This window comes from Bombus bifarius, unplaced genomic scaffold (genome assembly GCF_011952205.1).
Source record: "Bombus bifarius isolate JDL3187 unplaced genomic scaffold, Bbif_JDL3187 scf7180000008227, whole genome shotgun sequence".
Lineage (NCBI taxonomy): Eukaryota > Metazoa > Arthropoda > Insecta > Hymenoptera > Apidae > Bombus > Bombus bifarius.
Genome location: NW_022884524.1, coordinates 667,768 through 681,607, shown reverse-complemented (window position 1 = coordinate 681,607; position 13,840 = coordinate 667,768).

Below are 13,840 nucleotides of genomic sequence, written 5' to 3'. Positions count from 1 at the left end.
GCGTTTCTATTTCCCGTACGTTCGTCGATTCCATTTACCTTTATCGTTTCCACGTCAATTAATCTCCTTGTTCCTCTTCCAGCCACGGTTCGTCCAGCCATTCGTCTTTATCCCTCGTTTTCCACCGCCACCGTTTCAACCACCTTTAACCGTCTTCATTTTTTCCCCGAACCTCCGCCCCTCTCTCGTTCCTCCATACTCGTCTTTTTTGTGGCCCGTTCTCGAGGACTCTTCGCCTCGTTCTCTGCCCATCCCGGCGCAGCCACGAGAGAGCACTCCTCCACGTTCGCCGCCGACTAATTTATGTAATTACGCGATCCTGCCGCGACTGTCCTCGCGGCTCGCGTGATACCAAGTGGCCGGTACCACCGACGAAATCATAGCCGCCTCGCGAAATACCACGATTACCCGCCTCTTACAGTTCTCCACGTACGTCGACGTCGATAGAGCCTCTTCTCCTCTCTGTGTTCTTCTGCTCTCTGTTTCTTTCGTTGCGTTACGCCTGAGTGAAACGTCACGGCGTGGTACTTTATACGCATTCGACGAATGCGTTCCTGGACAATGCAAGTTACATCGTGTAAAAGTTTCAGGGTAGTGTTCTAGTTGCTAGTCTAGGTAAACTGTGGCTAAGTAAATTTTGTACAAAAGTTTCCAAGTACGCCAGAACTGTATTTATTGGGAGGAAATGTTAGTTAATAAGATTAGATAGAATTCTCGCCGATCGAATTCGGTTACCTGAACGCGAACGAGATATAAAAGGTAGCGTGAAAAATTGATGAGCTTCCGTTATGAATAGCAATTGCATATTCTATTTGTATCGTAATAAGATCGAGTGAAATAGAATATTACTGCTAATTTCATACTTTTAGCATAAGTATAAATTTGACTTATTTAATGTATTAAAAGATATACGTGGAAGTATTTAGGGCGAATAAAACGGGAGAAGGAAGCCATAAATGGAAATTAGCTGCTTGAAATATTAAACATAGAATGGCAGTAGAAATGGAATGAATTTATTAAAAAGTTATTTCGCATGACCAAAGAAATTGCAAGAAAATCGCGAAATATTAATTATCTTGAGTTGCTTCTGGAAGCGCTTTCGAAAAATAAAGAAACCAAAAGTATAGTTTAATTTAATTTAAGACTTTTGCACGGCACCATACGTTATTTCGCAGAAAGTGTCCTTAGAATATACAAATTCATAAACTCGCGGAAATAACTCATTTACGTATTCATTTCTCAGACAGAAAATCTACGTCGGATATAGAAAAGAGATAAATCTGCAAGAGTTGGAAGACGCTAAAGTGTAAATATATACGGGAAGAATGCCACGAAGATCTATTTATCAAGATTTGTGCAATTGCGATTTGAGATCACGATAGAGCCCAGAACGAAGAAAGTTTAGTAGGTCACGGTAATGGTTCGCAAGATTACAAATCCTCCTGGTGGAATCAGTACCATCAATTGCGATTAATTCATAAACTAAATCTTCTGGATTAAGGAAGAGAAGTAATTTGTAAGAGTAAAATAAGGGAAATAAAATCTTATCGATGTACGAGTGTGTGTGTATGCGCGTGATACCTAATCTCCAAATTACAAATATTCTTAAATCTCTTGTATTCAATGACATGTTTTATTCAACGATCACAGAGTACAATAAATTGCAGAGTAAAATCACAGCAAAGCCAATTTCCATTCGTCAGCGACCTCTCAATCTTCCACGGATGGCGACTACTATAAATTTTTCAGAGTTACACTCGTTTGGCCGTCGGTTCCCTGGATTTGTATATTTAGAATCCTCGCATATTTTACTCCCGGTGCACAATTAAAGAACGCAGGTTAGTCACGAGAATGTATCTAAACGACGGGGCACGGTATCGCGGTACGGATTAATTTCGATAAAAAGCCAATTAAATGTACGCGCTCGTAATCAATACCGAACGATACGCTCGTTGTAACTGAGCGTCTCGTTCCATCGACGCGGTCGACGAACGAGCACGCAGTGCGATTGCTACGTATCGTTTGGCCGAGCGAGCCCAGAAGGCCAGCCACGAACATATCTAAATCAAAGAAGCTTAATGAGCGGCAGATTAGCGCCTGAGTAACGCCGATACGCGTTCCACCGTATCGAGAGATAGAGGACAACCGGCCGCTGTACGTGCATTGCCCTGGAAAAATTGTCGATCCGTCTGCTCTGTCCGGCTCGAAATAATTGGATTGTCTCCGTTATCGGAGCTGGGATGGCAAGGCGAGGCCGATCGCGAGCTGCTTACGAAGCGGAGGCGATTCGTTCTTTAGCGTGCTGGTTGTCGAAAGAGAAACGCGCGAGTCGCAATTTTCAGGATGAAGTTTGTTAAAGAATAGAAAAAGAACGTTTGTTAGAGTAGAAGGTTGTTTGTTGGCAATAACGGAATTGATGTTTTGATAAGAAATTAAGTTTGTTTGCAAAAGGGTACAGCGGTTTTGCAATAGCAAAGCGTTATAGGATTTGGTTTCGAAGAAAATTACATCCGACATGGCATCGATAAAAAGTACAATAAATTGAATCGCGCATCTCTCGATGACCGATATTAGATCTATTAATACGTATTAGAATCATCGGCTGCATATAAGATGCTTAATGGTATCGTTAATTGGTCCGGAATCCTATTAAGCCTCGAATTAACTGTATCTATACCCACATCCGACGGTATAAGTCAATTTAATTACTGTATTAATTGTATCGTTATTAACGTGAATAATTTCAACTAGACGGCCGACTTGTTTACCGCTACCACTTATGGATAAATTATTTCACAATTCGTCGTAAGTACGCCGAAGGATTTATTTGCTCGCAAATAAATAAGTCGGTTTAATTAGCGCGTCCATTCTTCTTGGTTATAGAATCTTGAATCGGCCATCACACCGCGATAACGAGCAATTTAACGAAACAGTTTCATCTCTATTTCGATAAAAACCGATTCAGCGGATTATCGCGCAGGGCGAACGCGTTCCACCTAGACGAAGGGACGATAGGTGGGTTTAAGAAGGATGCGACGTATCGCGAGAGAAAACGCACGATGGTTCTTAGACTGAAATAATTAGATCGTTCTTATTCTATCGCCGTTAAAGGTTGGCGAATCTACGGCAAGGGTCGACTTATCGTGACTTTCTTTTTCTTCTATTTATCGCTCGTAAAAACGATAGTTTACACTCCGGTTGTATCGAGCTAAAGGAACGAGCCAAAGTCAAGCTCTTCGTATCCGATAAAATTTAATCGAGATCGTAAAGTAGCCTGGAAACGTGGAAACGACGTGGAAGCGAGATTCGCCGGAGAAAAGGGTTGCTAAGATTTTCCTGGAACGCTATGAAAGATTCCTCTGACGACGGTAAGCTTGAGCTAAAAAGAAAATTAAAGGAGAAAACAACGAGGCGAACGGCTAAGGGAGAAAACGGAGAAGGGCTAATGAGCGAAGGATTAACGCCTCCGTAAGATTGCTCGTTCCATCGAAGGATAAAGGACGACAGGTTGCACGAGGGTGGATGGAGAGTAGAAGGAGGAACCAGTCGGGAAGAATCGATAATTCTTCCTCTGGCCAGATACGTAACGTCGATCGAAATAATTGGATCATCCTTATACTAAGGCTATTACGGGCGTACAGGTACCAGAGCTTATCGTTCATCGTAGATTGTTTCCAATTGTCCGGACAAACGTTCTCGCTGAGAGAAAGCTCGGCAAACAAGTACCCTAAGATATTAATTTACATAGGAGACCGGCGTTCAACGAGCAGGAACATTTCTCTTATCTTATTTCGTTTAATCCCAGACCCAATGCAAACAGAACGACGCGTTATTGGAAGGTCAAGATGTGAGTCACGAGGAAACGCGGAACGAGGCAGTTCGATCTTTATCGAACCTGGCTCCTGAAATTCTCACGCCCGATGTGGCTAATTCTGATCCAACGTTGTTCGAAGAGAATTTTTCATACGTAGTTTTGCAAGAATTTGACGACAGAAGGGAAAAGATTTTGCAAAAACGAACCTGTACGTTTCATTTTCTTTGGAACGTATTTCCATTTTTATTGGAAAAGGTTTCAAACGTTTGACTCAACCAATCGTGTTATAACATAGTAGAAACGTCGATGACTATTCCAGCATTTATTCAGATTTTTTGTAACATCAAAAATTTAGGTTTGATCTGAGCGAGCGAGAGGGATGATTTTTTCAGTTAAAACTTTCAGCTTTCCACGATCGTGTCGTTTGTCTCTTTTGAAAAAAAAAAAAAAAGAGAGAGAGAGAGAGAGAAAAGCACGCAGGGATATACATTAGCCTTTGTCCCAAAATTTAAATATTAACAGGAAAGCTGGAGTCCGCTAGGCGAGCACAATGTAACTTTATTCGTATCACCGAAACAAATAAATTGGTCGCTTTCACAAAAAATTCGTGACGAGAACAATGCTGCGACATGGGAATCGACCGACTTTCCGACGATTTCACCGGTCACGCGACTCCATAGTCCACGGAAACAATGTCCAGCCGTAAGTGAGCACCTACGCTTCGACCTGTGCGCGCGAGAATCCGCGTTTCGTCGGCTCGCTGCGGACACGCACGTGCGATTGCGTCCGTGACACGAAACATGAATTTTCCTGGCGTTATTCGCGCGTCAGTCTTTCAGGCAAAGCGTCGACGTTATTTTTGCGAGGAAACGACGCAACAATGTAACGTCCACAATGGCACGTGTGACGTGTATGAAATTACATTTTACAGGGTTCCTGGACGTTTCTTGCTCCACCCGTGGCACTCTCCTTTTGTCCGCCAAGATTGGCGTAAATTAAAATTATCAACGTGCTCTTTGACGCGCTCACTGGTGACGCGTGGATATTTTCGTCGGTATGGAAAAAGACGTGAAATTAATTGGGCGTCTTTCACGCCTTCGAAGAAGGGCTGACGCTCGCAGAAAATAAGCAGACTCAAAAGCGCGAGCGAAAACGTGTGACATTTTAATCAGGCGCTCAATCGATAGCAGACTCGAAACAAAAAACTCACGGAAAGATCCAAATTGAAAATGTCATTCTTTCTTTAACAAATTTCGATTGATCGATTAGTACGTGAAAGTACGCCTTAATACGACGAAGGTGAGACACTCAACGCGAGTTTTATTTTAACAATTATTACGCCGCAACAAGACGAAGGTCGGTTGGAAACACGATGGAAACGAGGTTGGAATCGTCCGTTTTCGAGAACATCCCCCGTCGACAGGCCGGATATCCTTTCGGACCTGGCGGAAGGGAAGCGAACAGACTCTTACGAGCGCGATCAGTCACGGGCGTCACGACGTTGTCGGGAGACGGTGGGATCCGAAGTATACCGATAGACGATCGCAGGGCAGAACGCGATCCTGACGAAACTTTGTCAGTGTCTCGCACGATTAGTGGCCAAAGGTCGACCCCTCTGATCTTTCGTACGTCGAGGGATACGGCCGTATTCTTGCGGTCTTCCACGTTTCGCTTCGATTCGCTTGCAACATCCACACCATTCAACAGCGACAGAGAATTAGAAGGGAGGATAGATTCTACAGTCTCGACCGTTGGCAATGCACGAATTATTCCTTGCTCCTATCTTCGTGGAGCAATTAGTACGGTGCGGAAGCCGCCCACGTTGTATCGGGCAATTAATAGACAGGACAGAGCGAAAGAAGGGATAGTGGCCTGCCGTGGAGAAAGGGACGAACGATGCCGATGTGCACGCGATGCTACGACGCCGAGTGTTCGCTGGCATTTGCTCGCGATATCGTGCACGACCGGCGAAGATAGCCTTTGAGGAATGGTCCGCCAGCTAACAGTGATCTACCTGGCTGAAACGGGAGGTCTACGGCTGGATCGTCTAGCTCGGGGATAAACCTTATTGTGTTCGTGTCTTCGCTTGTCGGATGTCTTTTAAGATACTCTAGAGCAAGGCTTGACAGAGGATAACTGCTGACTTTTGATGTCTGCGGCGATTCTTTTGGCTTCGGTCGTTCACAATACGTAGGAAGTATATCTATCGCTTTCGTTGAATGTGAAATTTTCTTTGAATATTCGTTTGAATATTCGTTTGATCGATCTAATACGTTATTGATGAATCCCTGGGATCGAAGGGATGTAGATCGAGGCAGATGTGCACTTCCGAGCAATTTTCTTAAGAGGGTTCTGTATAACCGACTCAAAATTTCAACTCCAATTCCGACAAATGGATAAAACATGGTACTGTAGCATAACGGAGTGGAGCAAAGACAATGAGTTTCCCGAAGAGGGCAGGACAAGCAATGGTACAAACAGCGTGGCAAATTAAAGCACGTCTCCCCAACGAAGCGTTAATACCGCCGTTCGAACGCGTTTATGACGAAAGAAACCGAGCAAGTCTGTAACAACGCGATTACACCGCTCCGTATCGTAAATAACTTCCCCGAAAGATGCCAATAAACGGCTAATTCGACCGTTTGCTTGGAATTCGACAAACTTCACCCGTGTCCGATGAAACTCTTTTTACGAGCGGACACCCCATTGCGACGGTCTCATTTGTAGCTACGTTTCATTGAACCTGTCGCTCTAGCGACGCTACAATATCCGCCCTAAATCCATCGGAACCGCCGCAATATCTCTACGAATCGATCTACTCGTAATTCCATTTTTACGATCGTTCGACGGTACTACACGTTCGAACGGCTACAAAGTCTTGGCGCAGGATTCGTTCGACTGCGAAACCACCCTGTTGACTGAGAAACTGGGGGGGGGGGCGGGCATCCTTAGCAGATATTCGCCTTTGAGCACGAGACACACCGCATGAGGTTAGATTCTGTGTGGTCTGTCGCCTGTAGATTCATTCTAGGCTCCATTTGGATTGTTTAAGGAACCACGGGGCCGGAATGGCACGTTTCGTCTTGGACACGCCAAAGTAAACAACCCGCTCACGGCGCGGCGCGGCGAGGCGGGAAGCGTTCTGTCGAGGAGCGGCGCGGAGGAGACGAAGAAGAAGAGCAACGGTTCTCGAGCTATTCCCACGTCCTTTTTGCCGGTTCTCGAGGCTGTTCGGAGGCTCGCGTGTCGTCACATCAGCGCTTCGTGGATGCTGCGGTAAATGGCCCAGCAGCGTGAGATATGGTCTCGTTATTCCGCCGCTCCTCTTGTCTCTCTCCGCTCTCTCTCTCCTCTTTTTACTTTTTCAATTTCATTTTCTCCCTTTCTCTCCATCCTTCCCTTCCTCTTCTTCTTTTTTTTTTCTTTTTTTTTTAATAAGCGACCGTGGACGAGGCGATTTTTGGTGGAGGTAGAGTACAACAAAAGGGAACCAACTCCGTTTCTTCTCCTTTCAGGGCACAAAAGCGCGTCTTGAAGCTTTGCCCGATGACTCAACGAAACGACGCTTTCTATTATGTCGAAAACTGCCGAGGGGGGTGTTCTTGAATTCGGCTGCCTCCAGTTTTTAACCCCTACCAGCCAAGCCCGACGGCCACCTTTCTGTCGACCGATATTGAAACGCGAAGTTTAATATCCGCGTATTACGTTTTTCTTTCCTGTCGCAAATATACCAAGAGAGGGAGAACGCTGATATCGTTGCTTCGAATAGGAATAGCGAACAGGCAGATAAACAGACAATGATCACGTACTGAAGGATATCGGGCTGAAAAATATTAATCTTACAAAAGTAATAGCAGATAGAGAAATATATGCTTCTGCCTGGCTTCACACTTTCTGACAGAAATATGTTTCTTCTGAAAACACGTTTATCCTCGAGCACCCATCGAGCGCCAATCCTCCTCTACCTTACATCAATAAAACTTGCTTCTTCACTGTCTCCCATATTTCTGCTTGCATTTTATACAGTCAGAAACGCAATTCAATCGACGATTACACGTCTCCGATATCACAGAAACGTCACGAGCTCTACATTGGCCGCTTTGGAAATTCAAGCGATGTTTTCCTCTGGCAAAGGAGTTTTCCTTTCATCGATGTTCTCGTGCTCGGAAGAATTCCGAGTTCGGCCGAGAGGTGGGAGAGAACGTAAAGAGAGCGAGAGAAAAGGAGACACGGAAAAAAAGAAAATAGAAAAGAGAAGGCCGACGAAGGTAAAAGAAGAGGGAAGGCGAATGGAACACGAGCAGGACAGGGAAAAAGAGGCTCTATCCCATAGGCGAGTTGTATGGGTTGGGCATGGGTCATTCAGTACCTCTGAGTGACCCATTGTAACGTAGGACAATATGGTGCCGCTCTTCAATGGCCGGCTGTTCCCGAGGTGTTATGTTATGTGTTGGCTGTTATTCAGATAGGTAGGTAGAGGCATTCAACGCCGTTTGCCGTTGTGCCATGCTCTCTGCTGGCATGGTGGCGTGGCAAGAAGCGTGTGCAGGTTCGAGGAGAATCGAGAACCGCTCCGGTACAATAAAAGTGGAGGGCAAGAGCGAACAAGATGGAAAGAGAGAGAGAGAGAGAGAGAGCGATTTGTTGGTGCCGCGAGTCAACAAATTGGATCACCTTAGACAAACTGTTACGCAATCCTGGCGAACGGGCGCCCGTGATACGTGGGCTCGTTTCCCCGCGAGATATTTCATGCGTGTCACGGCCTCTGAGCGGTTATCTCGCATAGCGCGCGCTTAACTCAGCGGGATAGTAATGGATTACTTCGGTCGCCGTACCAGGTCTCGTGTTCGCCATTGTCGGGGATTTGCTAAGTGGATTTATCAAGCCGTTTCGCGGGATAATGTTTTAATTACCGACGGCGCGCTCGTGCGATTTGCTAATTAAGATCGAACGCGAGCGACTCGTGATACCTTCCTCGCGGAGCTTCGCGACCAGCAAAATCGCCGCGAATGCGTGGCGTTGAACAGGGTGGGGGCGTGCATCCGGATGTACGAATGATAGATGGGCTTCCTAGTTTCGATCATAATTAGATTTAACGAAGGTAGAGGAAGTACTACGAAATTGAATGTTTTACGAAAGCGAATTTCGATTGTTATATCGAATCATCCGGCGAATATAATTTGTCTATTTTTATGTTATAAAACTTCTATCGCGTTCTGCTGTTTCAAACTTAACACGGAGAAACACACGTCACAGATAATATTAACTACATTTCTGATTTCACCGGCAACCGCGCCATAAATTTTCATATTCATAGAAGACCCAACAACATTTCTATTTCTAAATCTAACAAGCGGATAATTAATTACTTAACGTCTAAACTCTCTACCATATCATCTACGTTACTGCGAAAATCACCAAGAAAGAATTTCGGTGTTCGCGTAAAGGGAAACGTAAAATACTCGTCCGCCCTCAGATAAATCAGACACGTAACAGATAACCCCGGGGATAATTAAAAGAGTGCAGGAGGATCGCGAATGAGTCACCGTGGTCCAGTGACTCAGCATCGTGTGGAGATCTCGAGCTGACCCGAAGAGAGGGATTAAAAGGACTGACCGGAGGAACTTAGAATCCGGCGCCCAAGGGCCTAGATCCTCTCACTACGTTTCACCGTTCATGCTTGGGAGGGCGGAAACGAGACCGCTTCGAGGGTAGAGAAGGACACCGTCGACGTCCACCTAATACCCGTTCCCAGAACAAAGATGCGCTTCTCCGGTATGGTATTTGGAATTGGAAGTCGGGAACGAAGGGCGTGTCCGCAGACATTTGTCCTTGACAAGGAGCCCCGCTATATCGGCGGCAAGTTATGCGGTTTCTACTGTGTGATCGAAATTCCGATTAAAAACTCGTCGAGATTGAACCCACTGGTTTGCGTATTGCTTCTTTATGCACATTGTATTTATCTGTACTGTACTCGGATTTATTCGATTCTACTTCGCTGCGATACTAACTTGATCACGAGTGTTGAAGGGGTAGAATGAAATTGATAGAAAATAGGAATGTAAGATGAGATGAAAGCAGCTGATGATTCTGAATATTCGTATCTTAAATTCTTATAATCGTTACGATATTTACAGAGTGAAATAAATTCCGTATTTTTAATCGCGTTGGGATCCGAAACATAACTTTACGCGATCTAATAATAACATAATAATAATAATAACATAATAATAATAATAATAATAACATAACAATCGCCGATCCCATCGTTTTAGATCAAAATAAACACCTCCAATTAATTGGAGAATCATTTTTTCGTAAGCAAACAAAATGCTGATCAAAGATCAAAAGATGGCAAACTTTCATAAATACGTCAAACGATAAAAAGGGCTCGACGAAAAGCTTGCAACCACATCGATTTAAAAAAGGCAAACCGTAATTAATTTCACCGTGTACGAAATCTGCCCCTCGACACTTATCGCCCAATCTCCGGCAGCAGTTTATTAGTGGAACCTCGGTTTGCCAGTGGAACGAGTCGTGCACGATGAGCGTTCGCATAAAGCAAGTTGAAAACGCGCGTTGCCGCTAGGATTCCTCTCGAGTCCGGCTTTCCTGGCGTTCGACGGGCGCGGAGAGGCACGCAATGCGTGAAGCTGAACAGCCTGCTCGTTCCACCCTCGCGTTATCCTTCTCTCGCGCTCCTCTCTCGACCTCTCCACGACGTACACATACGTCCAAGTATTTTCGCGTGCAACGTCGGCTAACAGAAGCTGTGGCGCGCGAAGAACAGACCCTACGTGACGAGCGGCGCGGAAACAGGGGGCTTTATGCATTGGCAACTTTAAATCACAGTCTGGAAATAACTTATGTACGGATAGATAGCTATTACTATAAAGCTCATGTAGGACGTGCGTGCGTGCCCTGTCGAGAAAGATCTGTAGCTCTTCCTCTGACCTTCGTTCGTTGCTTCTCTCGTTTCTATGGATCCTTCTCCGCTTTGTCTTTGCTGTTAGCTTTGTATATTGCGATAGATTCGAGAGAAACGTGTTTTAGAGAAAGATGTTCGATCAGAAATATCGATAATACATTATGCGCAGTCGTATGCAGATCGTATTCAGATACAGTGGGATTTATTTCTAAGGATTTATTCTCATTTGATGTGATTCCGAGTAATATCTTAGAATTTTATTCCTTCGTGGATGGAGTTTTAAATTTATCGACGTTCGTAAGGAAATTGTTTGTAATTTAATTTCTTCAATCGTTATTAACGACCATTCTACCAAACGTAAAGCTACGAGTTTTATGATATAGGTGAAGATCTAATTGTTGCCGAAGAAATCCGCAAAAGCGTCACAATCACGGAGAGCAGGGGTTCATTAAGAAGATGAAATATGGATCTCGTAAATCAACGACCCGAAAGAAACCTTTCTCGAAGTGGAATCGGTTGTCTGTCCGCTAAGTGCCGGCACGAATGAACACATTCGATCGTTCCCGTGAAATATCGTTATTGTGCTGCCAAATAACATTTGTATAATCGCCTATTCCCATGGCGAAAATCGATCCGTGATCACGAAATCTACAGGCGGACGTCATCTCGCAAATATGCGCGGCAAGAGAGTGAAAAGGAAACGCGTAAGAGGCAGAGAGAGAGGAATAGAGAAGTCGAGGAGAAGCGTCAGAAGCGGTCAAAAGCGTCGTAAATTAATTCGTCCCGTAAGTGCGTTCTCCATTTTTTTCTCTTCTTTTACGAAGATTTCTTCCGTGCATCTCGGAACTTTTCTATTCCATGTAGTTCTCTCTCTCTCTCTCTCTCTCTCTTTAGTCGTTTATATAAAATAAATATTTAGATAAATTTCCCGCGCGTAGAGAGCTGGCATGACTGTTCGAACGAAAACTTCATCCGTCATCCGAGCATAAAAAATTTACTTAATCCAGGATTATGCTAATGCGCGCTGATACAACAATAATAACACAGAATACATGGACCAAGTGGAACGAAGAAAAAGAATGTGAATCACCGGTATTCACCAGCGATCTTTTATTTTTTTGCTCCACGTAACAGATGTTTTTAGATCGGAATGGACTGTATTTCGAAATCGTTTAAAACATGCCATCGACTTGTGAAATTTCTACTGGTTTTGTTCGTGTATTCTACACTCCAATGGGCTTTTCTAAATTCCACGAGATTACAGTATTATCGTCTTCCTGACAATAATTTAATAACTAAAAATGTGAAAGTTTTGGTAGCTTTTTAAAAGTACCGAATACCGTCTTCGAACAAAATTACACGTAACGTTTAACAACGAAGAAAATAAGTCTGATGAAACAGAAGCAAACACATCTAAAGAAAACTATATCCGAAGAACTGTCTCACAGCGACAATTTGAAAAATAGGTTTCTCGTGTTGTCATTTTTACAGCAACAGCGTGAAACTCTTAAAAAAATATTTACGACTCGAACTGCAATTTTACTCGTCCATCTTTCTACCACGATATGACTTTCGTTTGATATTTTCTCTCGCATTCCATCATACTGGAAAACTACCCAAAGTCCATTAACTCCCTGGCAATTATCTACCACTTTCGAGTCGTCAAAGCGTTTCAATAAACGGTGTCACGTTACCCAAAGGAGCTTCAAAGGCTGCTCAAAGAGACTGTTCTGTCATCAAGAAAGCCTAGCGAGCGAAAAAAAGAAAGAAGGAAAGGGAAGGAAAGAAAAGGAGAGGAAAGGAAAAAGGGAAAACGATAACAAGGATTGATCTGCAGGGAAATGGCTCGTGCAGCGAATCCCCGTCGCGCGAATCGTAAATGGAACACGTCTGATTTACGCATGGGATTTCGTGTGCAGCGACGAAAGCGGGTAGAAGAGACGAAAGAGGAAACAGAGGAACGGAGAGCGAGAGTGGCGGAAAGCGAGCGTCAGCCGGCAAAGGGAGGAGAGGCCTCGAGAATCTGGCTGCCTGCTGAATATCATTTTTTCCGCTCGAGAAAATTTTCACTTTTTCGTCCGTCGACTACCGTCGCCGCCTTTTCAAGAGGATAGATGCGAGATCTGGAGGGAGGAGGAGCCACGAAGCCCCACACGTTTCCGTTTCTACGTGACTCGTCCGTGGCAGACGCAACGCGTCGCTTCTCGTCCTGTCGTTTGTCAAACTCGACGCAAGATCTCGTTCGGTGCGTTGTCCCCTTGCCTCGCTGTCCCTCCGTTCTTTCTACCCACGACGACGAAGAGAAGGACGACGATGACGTCGAGGGAGGAAATCGGCGTCGATTGAGAAGCTTACGCGATAATGTCCTTTCCAGCAGTCGAGTCGACACGTCGGGGGAAGAGAGCGTATCAGACGACGCGACGTTGAAGAATGCGAGACGTGTCCAAAGAAGTCGAGGGAACGTTTCCTACACTTACTTTTTTTTCCCTCGACCAACCTGGCAATTTTGATACGTAGACCGGATAAGGTATTATACGATGTCTCTCGAGAGACAAAAGGTATCCGTGTTTTCCATTTGTGTAATAGACACGAAGCGATTGTGGCGTGGATCGATCGAGATAATAGCCCTCGAGGATATAGCATTAACTGGAAAGAATCTTTCGAGATAAATATGGAAGATCGACGGTCTAGACGAGCCCCGGGCTTAAGGTAATCGTTTTAAACGAGGACTCTGGAGTTTCGGGTTTGGCAAGCCACGAAAATTCGGCGGACAGTCGTTTCGGCGACACGCGATAAAGAACGCGATTCGATGCTGGAAAGTGGAAACCGGTTGCGTTTCCGTAATTTATCCGAATGCTGGCCCCTTTCAGGATTCGTCGTTATTGCGTGCACGTGGGGTCGTTCCAGACGAGTTTCGATTCTCTCCCGAGCACGCCGTGGCCCAAACCGATTTGCCGATACGGGCCAAGTTCCTGCTCTTGGCAGACTCGTCAGCAAAACGAACGAAACGCCGAGACGTCCCGCGCTGGATGCGATACACGAACCGCATTATTGCGCGAGCAGCATAAAACATGCGGATAAATATGTTTAAAGGGAAG